This window comes from Mya arenaria, chromosome 9 (assembly GCF_026914265.1).
Source record: "Mya arenaria isolate MELC-2E11 chromosome 9, ASM2691426v1".
Classification (NCBI taxonomy): Eukaryota; Metazoa; Mollusca; class Bivalvia; order Myida; family Myidae; genus Mya; species Mya arenaria.
In genome coordinates this window covers 33,135,077-33,155,396 of record NC_069130.1, presented here as the reverse complement: position 1 = coordinate 33,155,396, position 20,320 = coordinate 33,135,077, and the positions used below count along the sequence as shown (strand labels likewise).

General features: G+C 34.1%; 1 long non-coding RNA gene across 4 annotated transcripts; it reads left to right on the top strand.

Moving 5' to 3' along the window:
- On the top strand, positions 1-16,419 carry LOC128246560 (uncharacterized). 4 transcript variants are annotated; one of them, XR_008263276.1, is made up of 7 exons: positions 1-106; positions 6,007-6,093; positions 6,829-6,972; positions 9,095-9,205; positions 10,230-10,307; positions 11,309-11,411; positions 14,138-16,419. It is a non-coding gene; the product is annotated as an uncharacterized LOC128246560 (long non-coding RNA). The 4 variants fall into 4 exon arrangements; XR_008263277.1 differs by lacking the exon at positions 1-106 and adding an exon at positions 240-341; XR_008263278.1 differs by lacking the exon at positions 1-106 and adding an exon at positions 2,239-2,707.
- Positions 16,420-20,320: the final 3,901 nt, after the last annotated feature.

The window sequence follows — 20,320 nt, the reverse complement described above, 5'->3', positions numbered from 1 at the left end:
AACTTTCCGGAATATAACGGAAATTTTCCGGGTATCTCCGTGGTACCATCTCCGTGCAATTATGCAGTATGGCGTTCATCTCTTACGGAAAGAGAATGGTAACTTGGTAAGTGTTTAAAATACATATTCAACGTTTTTTTCGTTTATTTTTATGACTTTTGTACAGTAGTATAAATCGTCTACCCTTTGGATGGAAAGCAAATGATTTATCCGGATTTTGTTCATCCGAAACTAAAACACTAGTATCAACATCCGGTGTAATTTTTGCTTGTATTTTGGAGAAACTCGATTGATTTCTAGCAAACTTGGTTTACCACTACATCGTCGCTTATTATTATTTGGTATGTTTCAATCTAAAAAGGGATTTGCTCCCTTAACATCTCAGATTTTAATAAATAAAAGACGAAATGATACAAATGCCTTACATTTTGTTTGTCAATGTCATGTCATTAGTCATTCTCATCACCTTTGAATAGCAGAACAGAACGAACACTATCACCAATTCGTATTGTGGCTTTTTGCATGTGTCTTAAATTCTCATATTTGATAATAAATGCAACAATAAAATATTTCCCTTATTCTGCCACAGTTATGCACCAGTCAATTGTAACCATGGCCCCCAGGCAGGTCTTGTTTATACCGGGGGATAGCAGGGGCTATAGCCATGTTTTTACGTTCCAGGTGGACCGGCAGTGCTGAGTGAATGCGGTGTTATTTTTTTTGCACTGAAAACGGGGAATGGGCCTAACTTAAGATGTCCCCAGGGGCATTTGACGGGGATCTGGTCATTTCGTAACCTTACCATTTGGTAACTGCTGAATCTTGGTTATTTCGTAACCATTTTGTTAGTCAATTCGTAACCGTCAAGAAATCAATTGCTCATATGGTAACCACCATTTAACAAGGTGATAAATAGTACACATAGCACCTCGTTAAGTGTATTGTTCGAACCTGGATGTATATGGCACAGCAACCAAGACACCAATTGGGAGACATTACTCAAATTCTCACTAGTAACAAGCCAATAATTTATGTTACTCAATAGTTATTAGATATATATATATCATGCTAAATTAGAAATGATTTGTTATACTACCAAAATATGTTAATTATTTTCTTACATTTTGCTTACTTATAAACAATAATTTAAGACTGATCGCGATGTATTTTTGAGTAAAATTACGTTTACATAAATGATCATTCTTGACCTATTTCATTGACTATATTTGTTTGAATTGTTTAAAACGAACAAAATTGTGTTCTGTTCTTTTCTCAATTGATCCATATTCTGCATACTTTATATCCGAAACCAACAAAAAACAGCCTAAAATTATTAGTTATGGTACAGTGGAAACTCACTAAACTGGATCTCCACAAAACCGGAATGCTCGGGATACTGGAATTTTATCAGAGTCCCGGTTTCCCCTTCTATTATCAATGTAAAAAAATCCCTACAAAACCGGAACCCCGGAATTCCGGATACCGGACAAAAAATCGAGAAAATTTGTTAGTTGTCAACGTAATTTTACCTTACAAAACCGGACGTTTTGTTCAAACATGTCAAAATAATTATGTGTATCAGGGGTGTAGAAATTAATTCAAGTAGCAGGGAATATCCTAAAAGTAGGCGGGGGGTCTGGGTGTCCTCCCCCTGTTAGGGTCAAGGGGGCAACGCCCCTTGTGGGATGAATTTAAGCCTTTTTAACCAAACATTCTAGTCTTCTGGTGCATGTTTATTTTATAACAGGGAACCTTAACATAAATGTACTATAATATGATACTGAAACTGAGTACTATCCCCCCACCCACCAGTGAGGGCTAACTAATGAACCAAACTACTGTCAAATTCAGATTTAGGATAATATTATAACATTCCAGACCACATGCCTTGACATTTGCTAGCTATTCCCTCCTAATAATATATGTAATTTCTTCTCTACCAATTATATACTTTCAGCCACTGAATCACTATATTAACCTCTGAAAATTAAACATCTGACTTCATTTTCTGTGGTTCTAGATATTTCACCTGCAACTAACTTATTCCATTTTGATACCAAAAGAAATATCTGGACACTAAATTTCACCCTACGTACATGTAAAATTCATCAAAATAATGGATTATTTTTAGCAGTGACATCACCGCAAGCTTGTTCATTTTGTTTACACCTAGTTAAGTTTAACACGCGTATATAAAATTTACTGTTGCGTAAATGGTAATAGGACTAACAGAAGGCCAGACACGCTCATGTTGCATACTTACTACGCATTTTTGTGTCTGGAAAAAAATATTTATTTCACCCTCCATTGCTTCGCAAATCATTAATTTCAAAACATCCGCAGAGGGGATGCGACTAATAAGGTCATGTATCGAGCTAATGTTATTGTATTCGGAACACTGGGAAACCCAAACTTGAAAAACATCCCAGAGGGGGATGCGACTAATGACGTCACGTATCGAGCTAATGCTGTATTGTAGTCGGAACGCGCAGAAAGCAAAATTAACAATACCAACAATCAAGGTTTTAAACGGATGTAAACAGAACAGACATGACAAAAAATAACAGATTTTATTTTTGTTGATGTGGGGAAATTAGCCGGGTGGAGATGCTAAAGTAACCGGGTTATTTTACCGGCTCCCGGCCCATTTCTACACCCCTGTGTATTAGGAATTCGCGAATCACGTGTCACTTTGTTTTGACAGCCGGTACGTCTTTAAATATTACACCTGTGATGTTATGTTAACATGATAATCGATAATGATGATTGCGCTGTGGATTGACTATTGCGCGATAATCAAACGATAATCAAACTTGTAAAAAGAAAATTGATTAAAACATTTATTTGTTTGTTGCAGAAAATAAAGAACTAGAAACGGTTTTTTAGTGATCATTTTGAAGGGTTGTTTTATCTAAAGACTTCTATGATTGAATCAAATTAGAGCGGTGCTTTAATTAAACTATCAAACATACTAAACAAGCGTTAAATTACGAGAGTTGTTTTATTTCAAGACTTGGAAAAAAGATGGTTATAAAAACGCAGAAATGTTTAATTATGCTTATCACTTTTGCAAGTGCTTTAATCATGTCTCAACCTCTGTCTAAACGTCGGAGAATTGAACTGTCCCTAGAGGACAAAAGCCTTTAAAGGTTAACTCAGTTAATATATTGAGTAAACTTACTCCGTACATCAAATCCCCATTAAACCGGAATCCTCACTAAACCGGAAATTTTGCCTAGTCCGGACCTTGTCCGGTTTAGTGAGTTTCCAATGTATTAATTTCCAATAACAAGTTACAAAATTAAACATATGGGCACATTTTTAATACAATAAGCATATAAAAAGCGCATACTCTCATTCGGCAAACTCACTACATTTTACAATACTTCTATGCAATTTAAAAAAAATGAAATTCTAAAGTTATATGGTCTATATATTTAAAAAATATTGGCTTAAGGTCACAATTCCTCTCAATGGTAGAACATCTATGAATTAAAAAATTATTACATTTAATATTCAGCCTACTTATAATATTTCCTTCGCAACATAAAAAAATAGCTAGTGTGAATGTTTCTATTTGTCATAGTTTCAGAGTTTATTGGCAAATCGCACTACACTATTAGGAATAAAGAAGGAATACAACTACTAGATTTAACTTTTTTTATGTTGTTATTTTTATGTTTTATACTTACAGTAAACTTATTTTGTAAATTCAAATGGTATTAAATTAATTCCTCATAATTATAGGAGTCAACGGTTAAGATATTACCATTCGATTTCTTAACGGTTACGAATTGACTAACACAATGGTAACGAAATGACCAACAATGAGCGGTTACCAAATGACCATAATTCATTTGACAGGGCTTTTACCAGCTGTTTGTCTGTGCAGAGCGGGAATTTTACCTGGGATTGGCTGGACCAAAAGTCAAAGTCCCCGCTATTAGCAGGACCTTGGGGGCCCATGCTGCAATTGACTGTTGCATTATTTGGATTTTTTCTTAACTTTACGACACGCCCCCCTACAGTATTTTATAGTCAAGTTTAGTAACATTTAAGTAAAGTAAACTGTACTGAGCTTTTGAACAAACCTACATACTTATAAATCAAAATTGATATTTTAGGGTCTACACTGAATAAACCCAAAATGTTAGTTTTGATTTGCTAAATTCGAACAGTATTTAGTCTATCCACACAAAATTTACAGGATCATCAGATAACAAATTCTCTAAAAATTCTCTGTTTGCCAAATAGGGAAGACAGGTTAAAGTGGGGTTAAAAGGTTGCTATCTGTGACCAAAAAATACTGTTCAAAATTGTGAGTATTCATTTATCTTTCGTTCAGTAACGAGCATGCAATGGCATAGTGGTTGGATTCGATAATCTGACAGCGGTGCTGGACGTCAGGAGTTCAAATATTGTTTGTGAGTTCAATGTACCAAAAGAATACCTTTGGAATACACAATTATCTATAAAAATGGCAGAGCAAATTGCCCATATTGTAGTAATGTCTTAGATCCAGCTTGGATAACTTGGACACAGTAAGCGGTTCACACCAAGGGAAATTCTCAGATAAAACAGCGCTTATGAACTTGAACATTACATTTTTCATTGAGACAAAGAAAAAAAACATTATTGCTGATCTTCTGAAAGCAAATCTTGGATTTAAACTAATCACCAACAAAAATATATGCATTTTAATCACACAATGTAAACAACTGCGCCACAGATCTTATCTGTATGTTTAGGGTTTTTAAAATTTAGCAGTTAAATATAGATTAGCATACTGGTAGGTCTGGTTGGTCTGTTGCTTTAGATGCTAAGTAAACATAATGTCAGTGATTTCATCACTATTTCTATTAAAATATCAGTTTTCTTCTTCAGAGCTTCTCACATTTGCACCAATTTTTTACCATTTGAATCATAAAAAGATAACAAACAAACACGGATGGAACATTTGAAAATACAATTCAGTTGGTTTCTATTTTCATGCTCATTTTTGCTTGAAATTATTCTGCTTGAATGTGATTTTTGTTGCTTAAATTTGAACTTAACTCTTTGTGAATATTTAAGGAATGTAAGGGGTCAGATTTCAGATTGCTCATTATTTCTGGAAAATTTTGATTGTGTACACTGCACTTTCTTGTTAAGCATTCATCCAAATCATTTGGGTAAATATTGGCAGAAAAACTGCTTTTAGTTTTATACTGGTCATCAAAACCGGCACTGACAAAACATAAGATGTGTTTAATTAATGTGCGGGAAAGAGGTTTAAAGGTGTCCGCCCACAACGAAAATTAATGCTTGCGGATCACAGTACCCCTTCAAGTAGTTCTTGAAAAAAAATGATTCTCTCAGGTAGCGTTTTGATTATGTGTACATTGTATCCTTGTATGTATTTTCAAGTGTACACATGATTTATATAAGGTTTGTACAATTTTAGTTTAATTTAAATTTTAAAATTTTGACTTTTTTTTAAAGATTTGCCTGCCCCTGTCTAAACACTTAAATTCTTTGTCTTTGGACTATTGTCTGCAACTTCAAAACACACTTTTTGGAACAGGACACATTTTCCTGATATTTTATCCAGTTTGACTGCAATATAAGTTGTATTTATCAATCAAGTAAAAAATGACATTTATATTTCCATAATTACCTGGTAGTTATTTGTTAATTTGTTTTAATTAAGGTTTATTGTGAGTGTCATGGAAAGCTGAAACTTTTCAGTACACAACATGCAAACTGAGAATGAACTGTGTGTGCCGGCTTTGTGAACAAAAACGCAAGGCGGCTATGGTAAGTTGCATCAAGATATCCTTGCCCCCCCCCCCCCCCCCCCCCCCTGGACACGCAATACATTTCGTGTTTCGCTGATCTGTTGGCTGGGATCAGATCATCCATTTGGGGATTTAGATATGTTACCCCAGCCAACAGGCTGCATGATTAATTTTACTCAATACAAAGCTTTGTTTAAGTGCGAACATCAACATATTTATCTAATTGCAGTTGCTGCTTGGGACAATAAAGTTAAGTCAGCAACCGTCTACCAGACTGCAAGATTCATCTCTTCCAAAGGATGTCGTACCTTTCCAGGTGGGTGTGCATTGATTGATTGATTGATTGATTGTGAGTTTGTGTAAATGAATAACTGTGAAACCATAACCAAATGTTGGGTTGTAAAGGTGTGGATGTGCATGCTTCACATATTCTCCGTCCTTTTGGCATACTGGACTGTCATCAGACACTCTGCCATAAATGTTAGAGAGTTTAAAGCTATTTCTTATTTTCCTGTGTAACTATATTGATGTTAGATTAAATTTACGCCGCCGTGTTACTAAGTAACAATTTGAAATTGGGCCAAAATCATCAAGCTAGAGCTTTGCATAATCTTTTTCAAACTTCTGTGAGATTTCTGCCCTTGACAATATTTGCTCGCAGCCCCCCTTAAAGTTGCACTTCGTTCAATATTTGAAAGCTTACGGATACACTTTTTTGTTAATTTGAGATCTTAATGTGGCTACTTCTAAGTAAATAGATGCTAAAAGTAACTAGATGCTCTGGGTGTTCACTGGGTGACAAAGGCTACCCAGTATTGGTTGTTTCTTTTTTCTGAAAAGATGTTTCTAGTGAATTGCCCAGTTGCAGTGGTTTTGACGCCACAGAACCAGCATAGCTCCATGACAGATATATATGTTTTCGTCATTGATGTCAGTACTGCTGTATTGGAGGCCTCACAATTTCTGTGTGGAAATGTCATCTGATACACTCATAACGGCGTATTTCTAGCATAGCTTTCACAAGTGCATGGCCATTCTCTGTCATTTTCAGATACACTGTGTTTTGTGTGGATAAGAAATGCAGAGTGGTACCACCAATCACCTAAGCCACCATTCCCCTAACAGACAATAGGCTCATGGGGACAGTTCCTGCAATTTACAGAAAAGCTCTCAATTGTAGCCCTACGAACTTCAGGTAAGCAATAAATCTGGACTTCAAGATATCTCTGTTCTCAATGTAAGTTTATACTTCATTTGAACAAAACATAGGGCCGAATTCAGAACAATCACTCTCACTCACACTCAATGAGTTAATCCTCTGTAATCACATAACGGTCGAAATATTTTCGAGTGAAAGGTATATCCGAATTCACAGGTGTGAGTGAGACTCAAGTGTTTTGCGTGAGTGGGACATTTGTGAGTGCTCGGCTAGGCCACTTGAACCGCCCTCGAGGATTGGTTGTGAATAGGAATTGAATGAGTGTATGTAAAAAAAGTACATGGCAAGTAGAAAAGATGAAATATATCAAATATTTGGAACAAATATGGGACATGCTCGTTCCCAGACAATATTTAAGAGACCGGGATAATCCATTGAAGTACATGTTCATTCAATAACGTGGCCATCTATAAACAAAACAAATTCAAAAGGATGCGCCTATCATATATTTGTTTTGTTTCGCAATGATCTTGAACCCCCAGCAATGTTGATGTTTGCAATTCATCAATGGCTGCAAAGACAGGCAGCTAAAGGTACGTGAAGTTAGCATCCTAGCGGCATGAAGTTAGCGGCCTAGCGGCGTGAGGTTGGCGGACTAGCGGCCTAAATTTGTTATCTGTTTCAAGGTTCAATGGTTTAAATGGAAAATAAGATAAATCAATGTTTTTAGTCGTACATTAGCGGCCTTAAATTGTTTTCTACTTCAGAGCATTTTTATATGAGTTTTCTTCTAAAACAATGCTAAAATAATTGTTTTCCTATGCAAAATACATCACGCTTGAGCGGTCTTGGGGCGTGAACTTGGCGGCCTGGTGGTCTAGCCCCTAAAAATCCCCCAAGACTCAATCCAGCAGCCCGTGAAAAGGGGGAAATGCTGATATTCGCTAAAGGATGTCGATTTATGAAAAGGACATTTAATTTATCATTGTTTTAGAAAAGAACGCATATAAAATGCTTTGGAATAGGAAACAATTTTAGGCCACTAGTCACATGAGGCGGCTAGGCTGCCAGGCCGCTAACTTGACGCCGCTAGGCCATTTCATAGCGTGGTAAGGGAATTGATATGTATTTTCCAGCCTACTTTCAGCTGGATTATTATTACTATTATTATTATTATTATTATTATTATCATTTTCATCATCATCAGCAGCAGCACCACCACCACCAGCAGCAGCACCACCAACACCAACACCACCATATCATCATCAACATCATCATTATTATTATTATTATTATTATTATTATTATTATTATTATCGTCATCTTCATCCATTTTCCCCTACATTTCTTGAGTTGTTTTTCACTCCGAGGTGTTATTTCCCCATAAGAAGTAGATTCATTCGCTAATTCTATCCATCTGCTATTTTTTCAACTTCCATTTTTTCAACTTCCATATATTATTTTCAAACGCCCAAGACCTCTTTATGTAGAATACATAAGCAAGATTATATATGAATACATATTTGAATTACGTGATACAATGGAAAACGGCTACATATTTAAAACAGCAACAACAACGACAACAAAAAACATGCATTTAAACGTATTTTGCAACAGTTTTTTACAACACAAAACGTTTATTTTTATTAACCAATTGTTTTAAAATGTAAATTTCAGTTTCAGAATAACACTTATTATCATTTGTTTGTTGCCATAACTAACAATAAGGTACTCAAATCTCAAATAAACATATGTTTACAATGTATAATGTAAACATCACCATAGTCAAACAGATAATCCGATATGATCATGTTAACATACGTGTATAATTATATACTGTATTGCTCGCTTGATGAAGTGGAGTGAATACGAACAGATCACTTGAGTGTCACTCCCCATATTCCACTCAAATGATCATTTGAGTGTCCCTTACGGGAATGTGGTTGGAGTGTGAGTGAGAGTGGATGTTCTGAATTCGGCCCTTACAATTTCAGCATCAAAATCCAGGTTTAGATCCCAGACCAAACTTTGTCTCCTTCATTAAACTTAATTTCAGATGTTCTATAAGCCACATACATGTTCACTACTTATGACGGATAAGAACTTTTGCAAATTGATTATAAATGCGTTTTCCCAGATTTACACCCTCCTCTTGCAGATACTGCTGATGGTTAAGCTTGGGTGCACCGGGCCGGTTTTCCAGCCTTGTGGAATCAACATCTCCAGCTGAACTGGGGCCGGGAATTATATAAGACTCCTTAGCAGCATGGTGAGCTTTTGCGTAGTTATTTCCAGGCTCATATACCCGGCCAGACTTCTGCGTTTAAGCTTTCCTTTCGTCATTTTTTTAAATAACGTATCTCAAGTCTTTCAATGAAATCACAACTGTGACACCTTTGGAGACTAGATTTAAATTAAGGAACCATTATGTGTAGAAAGCCTTTTGGGTGATTTAAAATCAAATTAGTAAACAGGATTCTCATGGTTCATGGTTTATAATTGGCCTTGTGGACCTTTCATTCTTTACTTTGGTAACAGCCGCTTAAGTATGTAAGAACGGGGTGGGGAGGGGGGTACAGATGTGATAGTAAACAGTGTTTAATAAGGTATATTTGTTTTTATTTTATCACCATTTTGAAGGTACTGATTTTGTTAAATCAGGGATAAGTAACAAGTTTAACACAAACACTGTAACATGTTCTTTATTTCAAATAAATCTATAAATTATCTCTGGAGAATTTAGTCTGATCTCCATTTCTCAGAAAATGTAGCTGTCTAAGTGCCTATTCCATCAATGAGTGTCACTGTCTTTAAATTGCTGTTGCGGTACAGTTTAAATAGCAAAAGTTTTATGGCCCTGCTTGTTTGCAACTCCTCATTCATTTTTGTACAGCGAGAAAAGTAAGGGAATTCTAGAGATTTACTAGAATTATGGATTGTTTTTCTTGAGTTACACAGTACATAACGAGGAATAAGTGTGTACACAACTCCTCATTTTATTCCTGTTTATTATTTACATATGTAACATAGATGTGTACAAGACTTAGAAACATGACATAAAAGAGCTCACTTTGATAAATTTTCTCAAAAAAAGATATCTTTACTGTTAAAGTAAGAACTTTTACTGCATAGTAAGTAATGTCTTCTGCTCATCTTCATGACATCATTACATGGAATGGAAACTTCCCAAGATACATTTCCACATGGCGCAGCTCATTTATATATATTACTGATGGATTGTTTAGAAAGGGACAGTTTTAATTGGACAAAATGTTTTAATCGCCATTTTACAGAGTGCCAGCCAGTCATTGCTGTTCTTTGCATTGCTGAGGAGGACAGTCATGCCAACATAACAGTTTGTTCAATAACAGGTAAAAAACTGGTCTCACTTTACATTTTCAACCACTGCCAGATAATATAATCTTATATAATGATAACTCCTTCTTCACAACTGGTGTTAAATATATAATGATTAAACAAACAATAAAATGGAAATTATGCTCTTTAAACTCAGAACCATTATTGACTGTCAGATGCTACTGGTAAATGAACAGGTCTTGATGTCCTTTTCTTGAGATAATAACTATTTGCATATTACCCCGGTACTACTATTGTACATTCAATAGAAAATCGTCTTGTTTGTATCGTTAAATGGCTTTATAATGTTCCCCACTTCCTGATTCTTGAAAATTACGTGAACAAATGACAATCCTACTACCATTTAAAGTTTGATTAAATTTGGGACAAATGTGTTTGTTTTAATTTGCCTTCTGCTTAAAGTAAGGGTATATATACTGGGCAAGAAGTGCTGAATTTCATTGTGAATGACAGTGATTATCCGTAGTTTGAATTTGGTTCGGACATGTTTGACGGGAATTCAAAGACATTTTTTTGTCATCATTTTCGCATACATTGGTTCATTCCAAGATAAAAAATATAACCTTTTTCAAAATGTTCAATCTGTGAGAGTGCAGCTTTAATAGACCTGTAAAGACTTGTCGATGTGAAACTAAACTCTCAATCAAACTTTGGTAAAAGATCAAATGCGGGGCTCCGTGTGCGGCATAGACTGTGTTAATTTTTATTTAATATGATGAAGAGCTAGTTAAATTATCTTTGTTAAAAGTCTTCATTTGAAGCAAAATATGTTTCAATACCCTGTATGAATTTTCTTCACTGGATATTGATTCATAAAAAACATTGCTCCAGGGTGCAGAGCTATTTTTTTGCTATATGTCTAAATGGAAAAATCTTCTCCTCAGAAGTCAACTTTGTTCCCCAATGTGCAAGGCACAATCGGTGAAAATAATTTCAATAAAAGTCACTGATTATTATTATTGTTATTATTATTAATAAACTTTTACTATTTCAGGAGACAAACAGAAACATAGAGGTGCTATACATTCTGATGGAAAAACAAAAGCATCTCCCATCATTTTGGCGTGGCTCAGATCAAGAGGAGAATTTTAAGAAAGGTAATAACTGAGCAACTAAGAACATGCAAGTTGCACTGGTTAGAGTGTAAGACCCATCTCCCTTCATAAGAATTGATAATCATCACTGTATTAAATCAAAAAATTGAAACGTAAGTGTCTTGTCTTTTGCAGTGTTTTTGAAATATAATATAATATAATTTTTAAAAAACTAAATTATTATTTAATATGATTGTGAATGTGTGATGTTTTCTTCTGATCATTCACTCTCAAAAACCAGATACTAAAAACATATTTATAGATTTTTTTTGTTTTACTTGTAAATATAGTTTTAAGGTTGTATTTTAGGCAAAGCCTTTTATTCTGCTCAATACAAACTTAAATATTGTAAGAGTTATGGCCCTTTGTAATTTTTAAACAAATACATTTTTTTATGTTTTTGTTAGCCCATTATTAAGGCCACTCCTTTTTTATTTTTTGGTTTACAAGAATTTTTGGTAAAAATGTCCACCGGGTGGTCGAAAAAAAAAAAAAAAAAAAAAAAGGAAAAAAGTCACAAAACATACTCTTAAAGGGTAAAAATCAGAGAACAACATAAAAACATTGAAAATTTATATCATTTATTGACAATTTAACATGTTTAAACGTATAAACTATCAAAGATACATTGAATATCACTCAGCAAGACATTTGTTTAGCTTTAACGGTATGCTAAAGCAAAAGTGAATGCAGAATACTTAAAAACTGACCAATATAAAAAATTTAAAAAAGAAGAAAAAGCGAATTTTACGCATTAAAATACACAAAAATTGCACTGTATAAAAACAATTCATTACATTTTCTAAATGTTGTTTTTCTAAATGTTGTTTCAGTTTTTTCAATATTGAAAAATGTCAATAAAGTGAAATAATTACCAATTTTGAAAATAAGGAAATAACAGTTTATAAAGACATTTGAGTATTAATATTATGAAAACAATTCCTGAAAAACTAAAAACCAAACTAGACCTAGATTTGAGTTTTAATAACCCTTACCATGCTTGGTACTAGTTGCATGTTACCCGATCCCTGCAAAGTCCGGATATTTTCAGACAGGGATATTTACCATGGGATGTTCACCAAATCCATTTCAAATTCAAATCTTGCAGCAAATTACCACATCAGTACATAAAAATCACATAGCAAAAATATAAATCTAGTATGTGACTTAACATTATGTACCAATGATAGTAAACTGACAGAGAAATCCATAATTATGTATCGGATATTTTCATCTTCTTCCAACTCCGCCATTTTGTGTATGCATGCATTCACAGGGCATCTGTACTTCATGCTTGTTTATTTTTCATTAAAAAGAGTATTCCTTGGTTACAACAACAAATTTCATTAACAGTGAACTATCAAGCTCATTACAAATTGATATGGACTTATTCAAAATAGTTTTCCGTGTTGTTTTATCTAAATGTTCTGCACACAACTCGCAGGCATTAGTAAATGTCATTGACACATGTGTTTAACTCTGTCATTGTTTTTACTCTTCTATCCCAAACATGAATAAACATGTAATCTAGAATAAACACAAGCTTTACATTGACTCAATGACAAGTATTTCCAAACCATTCTGTGATTTAAAATCCATAAACACCACCCACCGAACTTGTGAAACTAGGTCACCGGTGTCAACTTAGAAATTTTACTTTCGATTTCACCACTCACACTTAGTGCACTGTTATTTGATATTTAACCATAACATGTTATAAAATGTTTTTCTCACACATAATTTTCAGATATTTGTGTCTACTAATTCGATGGCAGCCGCTGACACTTTTATTTTTTATCTATAAACAACAATATTTTCATGACCTAAATTGACGAGGAAAAACAACAATCACGTGACAGTAAAATATTGTTCGTGTCGGCTGTTAAATTTGCTAGTGTATATTGCTATTGTTATTTTAACAACTCCTGCACATTTAAATTAATTATTTCATACAAAGAATGACTGCTATCGTCAATTCTACCATTGCCAACGGCGCTGCCATAACAGTTGACTGGCACACATGCTATCACTATAAATTGGCGAATACGCCTAAGAAACAACAAACCAGTCGAGATCTACTGCATTCGTACTCTTATCTGTTCGTTTTTCTTTCGTTTCGCACCAAAATCAATACGGTCGGGAAAGTAATTTTGAAAAAAAAGTGAAAATCATTTTATTTTTTTTGTACTTTTCGGAAAATTAGACCCGCCGGTTTTGTAAACCAATTTATATAAAAGTAGTGGCCTAAGGGACTTTTAATATTTTCACCAGCTGCATTATAAAGTCAGACCAAAAGTATTCAGTAAGTGTCCAAACAATAACTAAGTTAGAATCCTTTCTCAATTCAAGTGAGCGATATAGGGCCATCTCTGTGTTTGTCTGACTAAAAAACAATAATCAATCTTTGAGTTAAATTGACAAATATTGTTGTAGAATGTTTTGTGAAGACATACAATTGGATTACTTTTGTGTCAATAGGATTTAGGTTTCTGCACATAAAAATTATTTAGAATTGCATTTGGGTCAGGCGGTTCACGTTCGATATTACTTGCAGTATAAGTGGAAGCAGTGACTTAAAATTAATTACCAAACAGTTTCTGCTCAATTGCTTTGAGTTAACATACGAGTTATGAAACTTGGAATACTAGTTCTTGGTGGCATAAATGAAAGACCTTGTTTTGTCACATTGACTTGTAATCAAGCACTAACTTCCTCTAAATTCTCTTCAGGTGATGGTTGGGCACACACAAGAAGACATAGATCACAGGTGTCTAGCCATATGAGTAGATAGGAGTGTCACACTCTGCCAAACTTACTTCATCAGACGAGCAGAAAGCTTCTCAAGATCCCGCACTGCACACTAAGACATAGTCTTTGACTACAACAAGGTGATGAAAGTACAGAGAGATCCAATTGAAATCAATTCTGTGCTACTGTCATTTCTTCATTCTGGAAGTCGATGGACATGATTTATCATGGCATCAAGTGTGCAGTTTGTCGACTATCAGCAGTCTTGTTCACCAGCTGTGCAACTTGAGCTGGTAGCTTTATTGCTTGAAGCCACTGCATAAGAGGAGGGAAGGTGCAGGTTCATCAAAAAGTCCCAAAAGTTGAAACTAGGAAAAGAAGTTTATCAAGAGTGTGAATCTATTTTGAAAACAATCGTTACAATGATTTGGTTTCCTTTGAAACTTGATACATACTATGAATTGAGATGCTTAAATAAAAAACCGCTATTCAATTATCAGGAAACTGCCTTTTTCATACTAAAGGGTAAATGATGTCGCCATTTCCTGTATGTATTTAAATAAGATATGTCTCCACAATTAATATTTTTAGGGAATTTTTCTCAACCTAATGAATGAGATTAAATTGTACAGTGTTATATGAGCTTAATATGTGTTTTCTCATTCTTTAAAATTGGTAAAAAATTGTCAGAAGATAATTAGACCAGTATCCATTACTGCAATCATACAATCAAATATACAGGGACAAGCCCACTGGGCATATAATATAATTAAACCCTGTTTAGGGGCACGAGGCAAACAGAGTTACTTTCAAACGTTAAAGCTGCACTCTCACACTTTGGATGTTTTGACAACCTTTTTCATTTTATGTCTTGGATTGGAACCATCCAATTTTTGTGAAAAATTAAATCCCAGATTTTTCTATTTAAGTTAAAACATTGATGTTTTTATGCACTTTTCTTAAACCGTTAGTAACATTAATTTTCGAACGGAAATATGAAATCTGCGATCTGATCTTTTGTCAGCAATCTTTTATCATTGGTTTGCAGATAATTACGCCAAAACTTGCTCATTCCAAGACAAAAAAAGTTGTGGAAACGGTATATCTGTGAGAGTGCAGCTCTAAATGTTTAATTGCTTGATTACTACTGTATTAGAAATTACAGGGATTGGGGCATATTTTTAGTGTTTTTATTGCTTGGTTTTGATTCATACAGTCATACTTTATTCTTCAGGGCACAACTTACAAATAGACAAAACTGGAAAATGGTCATATCAAAAGGTCAAAGATAATGCAAGTTGAACAATCATATTGTTCATGGCTTGTATTTTTGGTATATTTTGTTGCATATGCAATAGAAAAGTTGAAAGTTAAAAATAAATTCATAGTTGAAATGATGGCTTTGAATGGTATTGTCAGATGAGAAACGGCACTATTAAGCAATAGGTATAATGGTACTTTATTTATTTTAATCAATTTTAGATATTATGAAAATTATTATCTTATTTAGTACATGAGACCTTTTAAACAGTTATTGACAATATAACAATGTGTATATGAAGCTTTAGATCAACACTTAAAGCTGCACTCTTACAGATTGTCAGTTTAGACACAAACTTGTCTCAAAATTGGCTGATTTGGTTATCATTCCTTTAATTCAGTCATATTAGATAATTCACGATAGAACCAATCAAAAATGTTTGGTAAAACTGCCGAAAAGTTCATTTACATTAAATTGTTTGTAATGCTTTTAGTCATTGTTCGTAATGCTTTTAGTCATAAAACATCATTTTTTTTAACATAAATATGATGAACTGCAATATGATCTTTTTTCAGCAGTCTTATATCACTTCAAATTGGGTCTAGACATTTCTGCAAAAAATACTCCATTTATAGACAAACAATAAAAGAGTACCAGTAGTCAAAACGATCAATCGGTGAGATTGCAGCTTTAAATACACCTTTTAAGACCGCTGTAAAATTCCAATGGTTTGCCTAAATCTTTAAAGCTAGCATACTGTTTAATTGACAACCATACTTATTGTTTTAAAGTGTCATGATATCTTTGTACAATGTTTTTATATAATTCATTAAAGAAGTCAAAACAAATTTGTTTATCTTGTAATTTGTTATCTATTATTTAAATGACTCAGACAAAAATGGGAACGTCAGTGCTAGTTCTTTTACTATTAACATCCCATGAAGTTTCTATTGGTGTAGCAGCAAGGAGGTGTTACATTAAGGATGCATCATTTAAACCAAATTATACATTCATATGCACATCATACAGGCGTGTAGCCGCCTATACGTGAATACGCAGCTGAATCCACATGATTCTGACAAAAAAATCAACCAAAGTTGCAGTATGCGAACTTGACTACATGAATCTAAAACTGGTTATTTTCCAGTACTAAATAATGCACATCGGAACGCCCAGAATGCACTAGATTGCACCATGGTTTTCAAAATTTTCTGAGGGGGCACGCCCCTGAACCCCCCAGCACATTTATGAATTCACATGAATAGAGGGGTAGCTACGCCCCTGACATAATTGAAACCACAGTGTGGCTAAACAACACTTGTATGTTTATCATACGCAGTGATCTCCCATGGAAATGCAATCGTCAAAGAATCTGAAGGGGCTGTTTATATGGACTAGATTTGAAATGCACCAAGTGTTTAAAAAAGTTGATTTCAGTCACGAAGAGAATCAACCATACCCCACACTTGTTGGAGTAAGATGAAATGTCCACTTTCCGCGAGAAAGAAAGTACATTGAAAATGTTCATTTGATTCAATTGACTTTATCTTTTTATAAATATGTTGCAATACATAAAATACGTTATTTGTTATAATTGTTTACCCATGTTGAATTTTATTTGGCAAATTTATAAGAGATTTAAATAATAAGAAACTCAGCCGCCAAAGAGGATATGATTATGACATACTTTTTTTAAATCTTTCGAACATGAGTTTTTGAGTGAATATAAGCGAAGCGTTAAGTGTTTTGAAAATGCATCTTTTACTTGGATTTTATAGATTGTTATTACGAAATAAAGTATGGCGAATCAAACGAAGTGTTAAAGCCAAGCTATTGATGGCTGAAACCCTTCAATAAATGTTGATATGTGCTAAAATATAGTCTTTGAAGTCCAAAATTTTGAAATGCGTTACTAACCCGATTCAACAAAAGGCTGTTGCACAATCAGTTGATTGACATAATCACGTGATAAACCAATAACTTCCATTAAGGTTAAAATATTCAACACCTTAGTATGAGTCCCTGTGGGCGAGTGGATAAGCGATCCGTTTTTTATTCTATGTGTTATCTGCACCCCCATGTGCTTGCTCCCAACTTGAACAAGATCAATTTTTAATACTTTAATCGGTTTTTTAAAAATGCAATTGAAGTATAAAAGAAAATCAACCTGGTTACTATTATTTCTGCAGTTTCAGTACCAAGGAGTAAAATAAATATACATGTAAGTGTTTTCAGATGCATTACGAGGAAAAATATACGAGAACGTTGTATACAGAGTATGTTTTTACTGAACATGCGTCTGTTTATTTTGATGCCATAAAAGGTTTAAACTGTTTAAAGGAACTATAACATTATGAAACAACAAATCTGATTACAGATATCAGTGGCAGATCCAGGAATTGACTTAAGAAGAGGTACGTAAAACTCATGGGCTTAATCTTTCCACATCCGCCCCTCCCTCAGAACAGAAATTGAATGGCTTAAAATGTTGGACCGAGGTGGGGGTTAGACTCCCCTCATTTATAGTCCGAAATAGTGCAAATTTATCTTAATATTGTATTTTTCCCGATATTGACTGAGAACGTATTATAAACGGACGATTCAAAGGGGTGGGGGCGGCGCGCGCGCTGGGACCGATCCCCCCAACACCCCCTGAATCTGCAATTGAGTACATGCATTAAAACCGTCTCCGTAGCCTATTGGTTAAGGCGTTCTATACCCTTCATTCAATTGACTTAATACTTCACACAATTGTTCAGGACCATCAGCCAATGAGGTTACATAACTCCATAATACAAGTTATGGCCCCTGATTGACTTAGGTTAAAGTTTTAGGCAAGTAAAATTTAAGGGGAAGTTGGAATTTAATGAAAAGAACTTCCATGGGTCACAATGAACCCAATGAACAATGTTCTTTAATCATGAGCTAACTGTTCAAGCGTTAACAGACACATTCCTGTGCAGACGAAACTTTTATTGTTTTTACAAGCACAGAACTTGTATTTAGCATTTACAGTTTCTATATAATTCAACTGAAAGTTCTATTTAACCATAATATATCAAATATTAAGTCACCATTCACTAGCGGATTGAGAAGGGGGCGCAATCGGCGTGCACTGCCTTTAAAATCGTCCAAGTTTACTTTTTGTGTCAATATATGAGAAGAAAATAAATACGCACATAATGCATCATTTCCGACTTCAAATTGTTAAAATTTTCTTGATTGAGTAACCCTCAGTCCTCCTGCAAACGCCTCTTAGTAACGCCCCCTTCTAACGACAATTCCTGGATCCGCCCCTGGCCATTATATTTTTTGTTTATCAAACGGTACACATACCAAGTGACTGAAGCTGAATTTCATTTAATGAATGAGATGGTCTGTAAACGATTTCCGATGAATATCCTATGAAATTTGCAGTCCTCCCGTTTCGACCGGTCATTGTTTGTGGATTTATTACACACAATTATATAAAAATACTATTACAAAGTTGTCTCTTAAGGTTACGGGAGCCTTCACTGTCAAAAGTAAGATATATATAATTTGTCCCCCTAATGCCATAAAATATGGATGGTCCCCTTAATGCCTCAAAAATAATATAATATATACACTGGTCTCCATAAACCCATCGACATATATACCTGTCCCCTTAAAACCTGCAACATACTTACAAATTATTAAGGAGACCGCAAATTACGTATATTTTTTGTTAATTAATTTAAATCTTGTACACATAATAAATTATCATTTCAATACTAAATTATCAACAAAAAAGCAAAATAAAGTATAAAACAAAAAATATACAAATTGTCTCCTTAATGCCGTAAAATACATACGGTCTCCTTAATGCCCTAAGTAGATATATATATCATATACTATCATAAAAAAATGCGACAGATATATATATATATATATATATATATATATATATATATATATATATATATATATATATATATTTATATATATATCTGTCGCATTTTTTTATGATAGTGAGTCTTATTACATGTATTTATGACCCGAATGCTCTTGACGCCCCCAAAAATTGGATTACTGTATTTGACATAGTATACTGCGGTTATTCGATTTCCAGCCTTTCCTGATTACCTAACGTATTAAGTACAGGTGTGCTTCCTAGAACAGTTCTCAATACTTTACTATAATCCGTTCGTCAGCATATAACAAATTCAAGTTTGATTTAGATGACGGAAGGGAGAGCAATGCATGATCTTATTCTTTTTAACATTCGCAAGAGTTGTTTATCTTTATTTTGTTTTAATTCACATGATATATTTAAATCATATTAAATAGATATTGAAATATCATCACAAAAATATATACGTTAACGATAATTGTGTATTAGAATTGTACGCGAATCATAATATGACATTCAAAAGATGAAAAAAAACGCTCTTAATGTTCGATTTTATTCTGTCCAAAAAACATATTGGAACACTTATTTTTAAATATCTACATTTTGCTTATGAAAGTAGGCACTATCTTAATAACCAAAATAACAAAACGCATATTTCGTTGCAATGGTCCCTCCGTGTTCCACGTCACCTCCAAACCTCCACGCTGCTTAAGCGGACTAGTACTCTCATGAGATTCGAATTTATTTAGAATCTTGTCCTACAGATTCGTTTTATCTTTGTAATTTACGAGGATTTGTAGGTCGGATGCAGTGTTTCTTTTTCGTCAAGAACATGTTGGTCATTGTGCGTGAACAATACACATGCACATAAAATAATGCTCAGCTTTCTTCATTGTAGTCATACTTCCTTATGTAAATTAAATGTACGAAAATCCGTATTTACGTCATCTAATTTATCGGAGTATTTTGCTCATATACAATTTCAAAGACAATTAGTTTTACAGAATTTAATTACGAAACATTTTGCATTTT